Below are 11,709 nucleotides of genomic sequence, written 5' to 3'. Positions count from 1 at the left end.
CGTATTTTGAAAACAGGAAAAATGTATAACTGGTCTGAAATTCTTTGTCTGGCCACGCCGCGCCCAGAATTGCCGCGCCGCGGCATTTCGTTGGGATGGGTGGTCACTCTGATATAAAAAAAAATTATTATCGTTCTAGGGCGTTAAACAATCTTTTGTCAAATGTGGTCCTCCACACTGCTCACAACTAATGCGTATTGCGTGAATATCTTTAGTCATCTTTTCCATTCGTCTTTCGAAAGCATCTAACTTTGCGGAAATAGAATCAAAGTCATGGCTAGAATCAGCTCTAGCCGCTTTAGATGATTTAACGATGTCTTTTTCTTGGTGCCACTCATGTGAGTGGGAGGCTGTGTTATCAATAATTTTGTAAGCTTCAGTTGCGGTTTTCTTCATAATGGAACCACCAGCTGCTATGTCGATGTCTTTTTGTGTAGTAATGTCGCATCCTTGGTAGAATATTTGTACTATTTGATAAGTGTCTAAACCATGTTGAGGACATCCTCTCAACAACTTTCCAAATCTTGTCCATGCTTCATATAGAGTTTCATTTGGCTTTTGTGTGAACGTAACAATTTCTCCTTGAAGTCTCACGACTTTAGATGCCGGAAAGAATCTTTGAAGAAATTTCTCAACTAAAACATCCCATGTATCAATTGCCCCTTCAGGTAACGATTCTAACCAATATTTGGCTTCTCCCTTTAAAGTCCAGGGAAATAACATGAGATAGATCTGTTCATCCTCAACTTCTCTGATTTTGAATAGAGTACAGATCCTATTAAAGGTTCGAAGATGTTCATTTGGATCTTCTTTTGGCGTACCACTAAATTGGCATTGATTAGTTACCATGTGTAGGATTTGTCCTTTGATTTCATAATCTGGCGCATTAATGTCTGGTTGAGTAATTACGTGACCCTGGCCAGTGCGTGTAGCTCTCATTTGATCTTCCATACTTAGAGGTTCCTGATTTTCCATGATTGAGTTTGTTGAATCTGAATCACTAGAGGATTCTGATTTAATGGTTTCTTCCTCGACATTCTCTGGTTGAATGATTTGTGGTTCAGGAGGAATGATTAGTGGTTCAGGATCTCTGAATTATCCTTGAATATCCTCCGGGTTCTCAATTGTGAGGTCGGGTTCAAAAAATGGATTATCGGAAATTTGAATTGGAGTACTTGGTCGACTAGATGACGATTCTAAAGAAAAATCAACGGCGACAATATTGGCTAGATGTCTTGATCGAGTTACAGGTGGTGAACGTATGAAAGGTGGTGAACGTTTTGCTCGGTGCATTCACTGAATATTCTATTAGTTATAAAGATAAAAATTATATAAGTTATCAAATTAATAGACTTTTCTGCTTTTGCCCACGTTTCGAATAGCCAAAAGATGCAGCAGGGAGCCAGGATCCTTTAAGTCGGAAAATCCACAACTCAGCCACTAACAAATCCAACTATTACTACGAAACAGAAAATTTTGGATGTCTATCAATTTAACCGCTTAAAATAATTTTTTCGTCGAAGTTTAAAGAAAATAAAGAAAATTCTATGTCCTAAAAACTAGAGCGTAGAAATGAGAAAGAAGAAGAGTGCGTCGAAAAACGTCGAAAAATAAAAGGTCGAAAAACAATAATAAGAAAGTAGAGCGTCGAAACTTAAAAGTCTAAAAACAAAATATTAAAAGTTGCGTCTAAAGGAATTAAAACTTAAAAGGAATTCTATATCCAAAACTACAATAACTTAATTAAGCACTAAAATCTATTTAAAACTAAAGCGATAAGTGATGTCGTAAAATTCTAAAGCGCTTAAATCTTATTCTAAAGAAAAAGCACTTACGGGATTTTACGGCAAAGCCTAAAAATCTAGAAATATAAAAAAATAACTACGGCAAAAACTAGAACTTAAAACTAGTTACGAATAAAAAATATTCAAATTACAAATTAAACTAATAAAAAGATACAAAATATAAAAATAAAACTTAAAGTTATAAAAATACAATTTTTATAAAAATATTATTTTTATCTTATTATTTTATAAAAGTATTAATTTTATAATTAAAAAAACTAAATAAAACTTAGAAATACAAATTTAATTAAAACTAAAATCAGTATTTTAATTATACCCTAATTAGGTTAATCAATAATAATAAAAATTAATAAAACCCTAAACTGTAATTAATGCGCGTACCAGGTTTAGCCTGTTAGAGCAGCTCCGCGAGTGCGGATGTCTGCTGCCCAAAAAGCTCCGCGAGTGCGGAGAATGCAGGTTCAAATGATTGCAGGCTCAAAAATCGTAGGTTCAGTGTTTTTAATATATTTTTTTATGTATTTAGTTTTCTGATTTTAATCTTATAAAAATAAAACTTATAAAAAAAATACTTATTAGTTTTTATAACTTTTAACAAAAGTAATAAAAAATATAAACTTTTTAACTTAAAAATATAGATATTTATTTTTCTTTTCTTTTTATATTTTTGTATTTTTAATATTTAAAACTTAGAAACATATATTTTTACAAAAATATCTTAAATTTTTTTTATAGCGCTTCGCTTTCGCCGTTGTTGAAGTTCCCCGGCAGCGGCGCCAAAAATACTTGATGTGTGCGAGGTGTAGTACGAAATAGATTATATTTTACTATGAAATACTATTAAATACGATACAATTTTACACAAGTTATTTATTTATTTATTTATTGAATGGGATATACCTAAAATTTGCTACAACACTTATTGGCAGTGTACCTAATCGTAGAGTAGTGTAGTTTTTAGTAAGTCCGATTCGTTCCACAGGGACTCAGCTAAGTTTAACGCTATATTTATTTTAAACTATATTTGTATAAAAATATATATATATAAGTAATATTATTATTGTTATAAAAGAGGGTTTTACCTTTTAGTGGCCGATTTGTCGATTTTATGTCTTAAGTCGCAATTAAAACCTAATGTAAAATATTAAATATAAATATAACTTAATTTAAAGCGTAAAGTAAATGACGATAAATAAAAGTGTGATAAATAAAAGTGCAATAATTTAAAGTAGGATAAATAAAATGACGATAAATAAAATGACGGTAAATAAAAGTATGATGAGATATAAATTAAAGGAATTATACTTATTTAAACTTCCATAATCATGATGTTCGATGTGTTGATTTTAATTTATTACCATGGGTTAATTGTCCTTTGTTGTGACAACCCGTCCTAATCCACCTGGACGAAGTCATCAACATCTGGTCCCATTGCAAGGTACTGACCTAAATATGCCATGAATGACTCCATGTAATATCCTTCGATTGAGCAAATGCACAGCGGAAGACTTAATTCATACCTGAGAATAAACATGCTTAAAAGTGTCAACCAAAAGGTTGGTGAGTTCATAGGTTTATCATAAACAATCATAAAATTCAGTAATTTTGATAGACCACAAGATTTCAGTTTCATAAATATATGTACACTCACAAGTGTATAAAAGTATTCTATAATTTGTTGAGCGCTTCGGTAACCATACTTAACAATTAATGTGGCATATTCCCTTTATTATGAAATCTCCCTACACTGTACCAAGTGTAGTAAAAATGAAGTACTATGCAACCGTTTACGATACTAGAGCGACTAACCCGATTGGGGTGGTCAAACCCGATAGATCTATCAATAGGATTCGCGATTACATGTTCTTCCAACATGTAAATATTAGTTACCAAGCTATTAGGGAAGATATGCAAGGTGGTACAACTCAACGTAGAATATATTTTAAGTATTTGTGTCTATTTCGTCAAACATAGAAGCAGCGCATGTATTCTCAGCCCAAAAATATATATTGCAAAAGCAATTAAAAAGGTAGCAAATGAAACTCACTATACAATATTTTGTAGTAAAAATATTCATTCGACTGAACTGAACAATGCAGGGTTGGCCTCGGTTCACGAACCTATATCATTTATATATATTAACACAATATAATATTAATCAACTAAGTTTATATCGTATTAAGACTAATATCCTTATATATATTCATATTAATACTTATAATATGTTATAATATGTATATAATGTATAATCTAAATAATGTTATCTTACTATAAATTATGTTATATTAAAAACATGATATTTATGTGATATTAGTATATTTATGATATAGGTGATAAATATATTTTGTATGAATAATATTTGTTGTAATAATAATAATTTTTAAAATATTAATAATAATATTAGTTATATTACTATTATTTATGGTAATCTTTAATAATGAAAATGATTAGATTTTAATAATGATAATGATAATAATAATTGTTTTGGTAATAATAATAGTAGTAATATTAACAATAATAATGATACTTAATAATAATATCCATTTTTACTACTAATGATAATAGTGGTAATAATAATATTAAAAATAATAATAATAATAATAATAATAATAATAATAATAATAATAATAATAATAATAATAATAATAATAATAATAATAATAATAATTATTATTATTATTATTATTATATTAATAATACTAATCATAATAATAATCAAAATCATGATAATATTAATAATAATTATTATATTTTAGTAATAATAACAATAATAAAAATAATAAAGATTTTTGGGTTTGCAAAACTACCTCAAAATGCTTTAAAAAAATAGTTGCCACCAGCAGGGCTCGAACTCGAGACCTCACGTTCCCTCACCAACACACTAACCACTCTTCCACATGTTTTCTTTCTGATATAATAAATAATAATAACTATATAACCCGAATAGTTTCTGCTTCTTCTTCTTCTTCATTATAAACCAATCAACCAACACTTGAATCTTATAACAATTTAATTCTTGTGTTAGGAATTATAGAGAATATATTAACACACATGTGGTATTCTTAAATTAATCAAACAAAAAAAATAAAATAAAAAAAATGAAAATAGCGACTTGCTGTGTTACGGTATAAACAAAAATATTTTTTTTTATTTTTGATTTTTATTATGTTTTAGACAATACTTATAACATGAAACCTATTTCAAATCATAATTAGAAACTTTTTGGATCGTTAATTTCAATAAAAACATCAAAACGATTACCAATTTCTCAATGAACGATTTCGTTGACTTTTGACTTCATAACTTTGACTCGAAAATTCATGCTCGATATAACTAATTTAGACTTAAGATTTTGAAGAAAGTTTACATATATGATTCCTAACAACTCTACATTATTAGATTTTGAAATTTAAATAAAATTCGAGCTTTTGTAATTTTACTCAAGAACATAGGTGTTCTTGTTTCTTTTTTTTAAATGATAATTACAGTAGAAAAAGTAATATATGATTGATAGTATTGCAGAAGAAACAAGTGAAGCTTCTCAATATTTTAGATTTAACACATGTTATATAGGAATGCAGGATCGTTGTTAATAATTGTAGCAGAGAAAGAAAAAAAATAAAAAAAAATAAAAAAATAAAAAAATGACAATGACTTGCAACTGATTTTGGATAAATTCTGTGTTTTGAAATTGACTGGTATCAATCTAATACAGTTTGATTGATATACATATATTACCGAATCTGATTCTGAAAATCATTCGCATGATTTATTTACTTATTATTAATAATTTAATAATTATAATAATAATCCATATATTAATACTAATAATAATAATATTAATAATAATAATAATAATAATAATAATAATAATAATAATAATAATAATAATAATAATAATAGTAAGTCACAATAATAATAATTTTAGTGAAATTGATAATAATAATAATAATAATAATAATAATAATAATAATAATAATAATACAAATGTTTTCCTTATGAATAGGAGCTGATAAATAGAGTTTTATTACTGTTGAGTAATATGGATAAGATAATTCGATTACTTGAAAAGTACGAGTGAAGCTATCATAAAAGAGTGCAATGAGAAAGTAGAGTTTCGTCATATCTATTGACGTAGTCACGGTTGATTTCCGGAAATCAAGGAATTTAAAAGAAAATCTTGGAAACCTATAATATCTGATTCTTCGAGATTTAAGGAAATTAAGATCTCTCTAATTAAATACGGAAATCTGCCTCGATTTCTATATCAGATATTTCACTATAAATCTAATCCCTTCGTTTCCTTTATATTTTCATCACTCTTATAATTTCTTTCTTAATCCTTACTTCTAAAAGATTGTGAAAATACTTCATCCAGTTCTAATCGTTGATATTTTCCTAATTATCATTTCTGTCATCCTTCTTTTTAATCTTCCATCAGAAGAATCTGTTTACTTCTACTATTACCTTGGGGTGATACTATTCTTAATTCTACCGTGTCTTTATATTTCTATTAGTATTAATATCCATGGTTTGTAATTTCGATGATGTTGTTGGGCTTTATATTTTCCTTTATATTTCGGAGCTCCATGCTCTTGTTTCTCTTCCCGGCTTTAAATCAAGCGAACAATGATCCAGAACTCATAGATATAAAGTTTTTGAATGATTATAACGTTCTAAGTACGAAGGAACGTATTCTCACGATTTGACTTGTCAAATTACCAGATTCACTGAGGATAGAACTATCAATAATACATTTTATTGGTATGTTCGAAGGTGAAACAGAATGTTCGAGTCGTGTAACATGGCACATGATGACGTTATGATCTGTGAATCATCATGTTTCATTAGAACTTTCAGCATGTCTTACTGTAATATAATCACGTTGGCCAAGTGTCATTATATTATACTAACTCATGCTCAAATTCTTAACACTTCTCCAGAATTCATTCGTAATTATATTTAAATTTTACAGAAGCTACCAATATAAAGTAATACAGAAAGCACGAAGAGGTATATAATTTCGGACAAGAATACTTTTGAAAATATCCTCAAAAATATCGAGGATATTTATGATGATATTTTGGAATTTCTAAGTTCGAAGGTTGATGAAGAAAGATTTTCCGCAAGATTTTAACATGAGTAAGGAGCAAGATATTCGTTGAAGGTTTCATCGGATCCAGAATTACCTGGATTCTTTGAATATAGGATTTGGTCCTTGTATTTGTCCTTAGTCTCCTTCATGGTTAGCTCAAACCGTTTTTCAGTACCAAATTTTCTATCGAGCATTCCCAACATTCCATTATTTATTATCAAACTTTTGGCCATTTAGGTCATCTATAACATGCTGCTTCGTCAGCATTTTCAAAGTTAACGGATCTGGATCATCGGTTATCAAACCGAGGGTTTTCAAGAATATCGAAGGTTTTTAGTTGATTAAACGCTTATTGTGATCGTTAAGATATAAAGGATGTTTAAGATGAAATCAAGTGGCAAACTTGAAGAATTGTTTAGTTTCATATGTTATAATCAGTAATTTAATTCATTTTAATTATCCAATGTTAGTAGTCCATAGTTGATAGTCCACAGTTAACAGTCCAATAATTCATATATAGCTTAATATATAATATTCGAATTAATTAATACGTATCGGGACCCGTGTACATGTCTCAGACTCGATCACAACTCAAAGTATATATATTATTGTAGAATCAACCTCAACCCTGTATAGCGAACTCGTGCATTACAGCATATAGAGTGTCTATGGTTATTCCAAATAATATATATAGATGCATCGATATGATATGTTAAAACCTTGTATACGTGTCCCGATATTTAAAGTGCGTAAAATAAATAACAGAAATAAAATGACGATAAATAAAATTGCGAGAATATAAATTGCGATAAATAAATTGCGATAAATAAAATGTAATTAGTTAGCTAGGAACAGTTAGCTAGGAACAGTTAGCGTGGATTCTTAACAAAATTCTTCTCATAGTTAAATTGTTTATTTCTAACAAATTTTATTTTGTCCAATATTTTCTTCATTATGCCACTTGTTGGATTCTGATAGATCAAAATCCAAATATGAAATTGAATGAAAATGGTTATTCTGCGGTGAACGGATACGTATATCAGTGGTTGTAAATAGGATAGTAAATGACTGTTGAATTAGATTTGAAAGAATGTACAGTGTACTTATTAATGTGAAATCTAAATATTCCTCGGGTATTACCTACCCATTAAAATATTTTCACCAATAACAGTTTGTACGAAAGAATTTTTTATTAAAATCTTTATGAAAATATATATACATATATATTTTCCTCAGATGTAATCATGAATTTAATGAGTCAATATGATACTAAGCTCATTCAATTTACTGTTAGAACGAGAATATATAATCTTTAAGACTTTAGAGATTACATAATCGCCACGTAGAACGAAGATAATTGATGTAGATTGATATGTAGAACAAAGATAAAGTAGATAGAATGATAGGTAGAACGAAGATTATGCTCGCGGTACAGATGGTGATGTCGAGGCTGGTGATGTGGATGTTGATGTCGGTGGTACAAATGATGTTAGTGCTGAGGCTGGTGATGACGTTAGTGTAATAAGTACAGCTTGTAAATCACGCACCATTCTTGTCAGGGTTTCTATCCTACCCTATATCATTTCTATCCACCCACTCATCTGATTCGATAGATCTTGATTATCAATTCGAAGTTCCCTAACTTCTTCTAATATTCCCCTTCAATTGGTATTTGGAAGTAGGGGTTGAATATTTTCTTGCAGTAATGCGACCTTCGAGGCGGAATAGTTTGGCAAGAAGGGTGAAAACAGTGTTGCGCATAGGTTCACTGGTGAGTACATCGTTTTCTCCGATGTTAGGAGGTAAGTTTGGTTCACGGTAGGGTTCGCCTTCTTCATTTCTCCATCAGGTGAGTAAGTCTCGGACCCACCCCCATCTCCTCCAGAAAGAAAAATAGCTAAATGGTTGAGGCACTTCAGGTTTATTGACTTCAGAGTCTATTTCAATATACATCTCAAAATTGCTCCCGGAACTAATGGAATCCAAACTAGGTGTAGGATCCATCTTTTACGATTAGTTAGAGGATTTTGATATGAAATGATTTTCGGATATCAAATGTTATTCTAATTATATAGAATATCTATATATAATACAGAAGATCCCGTAGATTACGGAGGGAATTAAGGTGACGTGTCTGACAAGGTTTAATGTGATGGGATATGAATTTGTCTGTACACCATCTATGCAATAATTGCAATAAGACGTGTCGAGACTGAAAATGATAGATAGATATTCTTGGACAAAGAATGGTAAGCAAAATTCTTGACATGCATACCAAGTTCAAGTCCAGACTTATTAATGTATCCTAACATCTACCAGGTCGAAGTCCAGACTCATTAATGCATCCTAACAACTACCAGTTAGACACACTAATACCAGACCTGGTTCGCTAAGACCACCGCTCTGATACCAACTGTGACAACCCGTCCTAATCCACCTGGATGAAGTCATCAACATCTGGTCCCATTACGAGGTACTGACCTAAATATGCCATGAATGTGTAGTGACCTGAACTTTTCCATGTTTATATATATATAAATGAAATTGTTATTTACATGATTAAGTGTTTCCAACATGTTAAGCAATCAAACTTGTTAAGACTTGATTAATTGAAATATGTTTCATATAGACAATCGACCACCCAAGTTGACCGGCGATTCACGAACGTTAAAACATGTAAAAACTATATGATGACATATATATGGATATATATATATAGTTAACATAATATTATGATAATTAAACATATCATTAAGTATATTAACAATGAACTACATATGTAAAAACAAGACTACTAACTTAATGATTTTGAAACGAGACATATACGTAACGATTATCGTTGTAACGACATTTAATGTATATATATCATATTAAGATATATTAATACATCATGATATCATGATAATGTAATAATGTAACATCTCATTTGATTTAATAAATAATGGATTAACAACATTTAACAAGATCGTTAACCTAAAGGTTTCAAAACAACACTTACATGTAACGACTAACGATGACTTAACGACTCAGTTAAAATGTATATACATGTAGTGTTTTAATATGTATTCATACACTTTTGAAAGACTTCAAGACACTTATCAAAATACTTCTACTTAACAAGAATGCTTACAATTACATCCTCGTTCAGTTTCATCAACAATTCTACTCGTATGCACCCGTATTCGTACTCGTACAATACACAGCTTTTAGATGTATGTACTATTGGTATATACACTCCAATGATTAGCTCTTAGCAGCCCATGTGAGTCACCTAACACATGTAGGAACCATCATTTGGCAACTAGCATGAAATATCTCATAAAATTACAAAAATATGAATAATCATTCATGACTTATTTACATGAAAACAAAATTACATATCCTTTATATCTAATCCATACACCAACGACCAAAAACACCTACAAAAACTTTCATTCTTCAATTTTCTTCATCTAATTGATCTCTCTCAAGTTCTATCTTCAAGTTCTAAGTGTTCTTCATAAATTCTGCAAGTTCTAGTTTCATAAAATCAAGAATACTTCCAAGTTTGCTAGCTTACTTCCAATCTTGTAGAGTGATCATCTAACCTCAAGAAATCTTTCTTATTTATAGTAATATATCTTTCTAATACAAGGTAATACTCATATTCAAACTTTGATTCAATTTCTATAACTATAACAATCTTATTTCGAGTGGAAATCTTACTTGAACTTGTTTTCGTGTCATGATTTTGCTTCAAGAACTTTCAATCCATCCAAGGATCCTTTGAAGCTAGATCCATTTTTCTCATTTCCAGTAGCTTTATTCAGAAAACTTGAGGTAGTAATGATGTTCATAACATCATTCTATTTATACATATAAAGCTATCTTATTCGAAGGTTTAAACTTGTAATCACTAGAACATAGTTTAGTTAATTCTAAACTTGTTCGCAAATAAAAGTTAATCCTTCTAACTTGACTTTTAAAATCAACTAAACATATGTTCTATATCTATATGATATGCTAACTTAATGATTTAAAACCTGGAAACACGAAGAACACTGTAAAACCGGACATACGCCGTCGTAGTAAAACCGCGGGCTGTTTTGGGTTAGTTAATTAAAAACTATGATAAACTTTGATTTAAAAGTTGTTCTTCTGGGAAAATGATTTTTCTTATGAACATGAAACTATATCCAAAAATCATGATTAAACTCAAAGTGGAAGTATGTTTTCTAAAATGGTCATCTAGACGTCGTTCTTTCGACTGAAATGACTACCTTTACAAAAATGACTTGTAACTTATATTTTTGACTATAAACCTATACTTTTTCTATTTAGATTCATAAAATAGAGTTCAATATGAAACCATAGCAATTTTATTCACTCAAAACGGATTTAAAATGAAGAAGTTATGGGTAAAACAAGATTGGATAATTTTTCTTGTTGTAGCAACGTGAAAATTAGTAACAAATCTATATTAATCATATTCTAGCTAACTTATATTGTATTATACATGTATTCTAATATATTATGTAATCTTGGGATACCATAGACACGTATGTAAATGTTTTGACATATCATATCGACCCATGTGTATATATTATTTGGAACAATCATAGACACTCTATATGCAGTAATGTGGGAGTTAGCTATACAGGGTTGAGGTTGATTCCAAAAATATATATACTTTGAGTTGTGATCTAGCCTGAGACGTGTATACACTGGGTCGTGGATTGATTCAAGATAATATATATCAATTTTTTCTGTACATCTAACGTTGGACAACTAGTTGTAGGTTACTAACGAGGACAGGTGACTTAATAAACT

At 29.7% G+C, this 11,709-nt stretch overlaps 1 non-coding gene across 1 annotated transcript; it reads left to right on the top strand.

Moving 5' to 3' along the window:
* Positions 1-484: 484 nt before the first annotated feature.
* Positions 485-591, top strand: LOC139865364 (small nucleolar RNA R71). The gene has a single exon (XR_011764889.1). It is a non-coding gene; the product is annotated as a small nucleolar RNA R71 (small nucleolar RNA).
* Positions 592-11,709: the final 11,118 nt, after the last annotated feature.

The sequence above is a fragment of the Rutidosis leptorrhynchoides genome, chromosome 8 (assembly GCF_046630445.1).
Source record: "Rutidosis leptorrhynchoides isolate AG116_Rl617_1_P2 chromosome 8, CSIRO_AGI_Rlap_v1, whole genome shotgun sequence".
Classification (NCBI taxonomy): Eukaryota; Viridiplantae; Streptophyta; class Magnoliopsida; order Asterales; family Asteraceae; genus Rutidosis; species Rutidosis leptorrhynchoides.
Note: the sequence above shows the minus strand (reverse complement) of the source record. Positions and strands in the feature narration are given on the sequence as shown.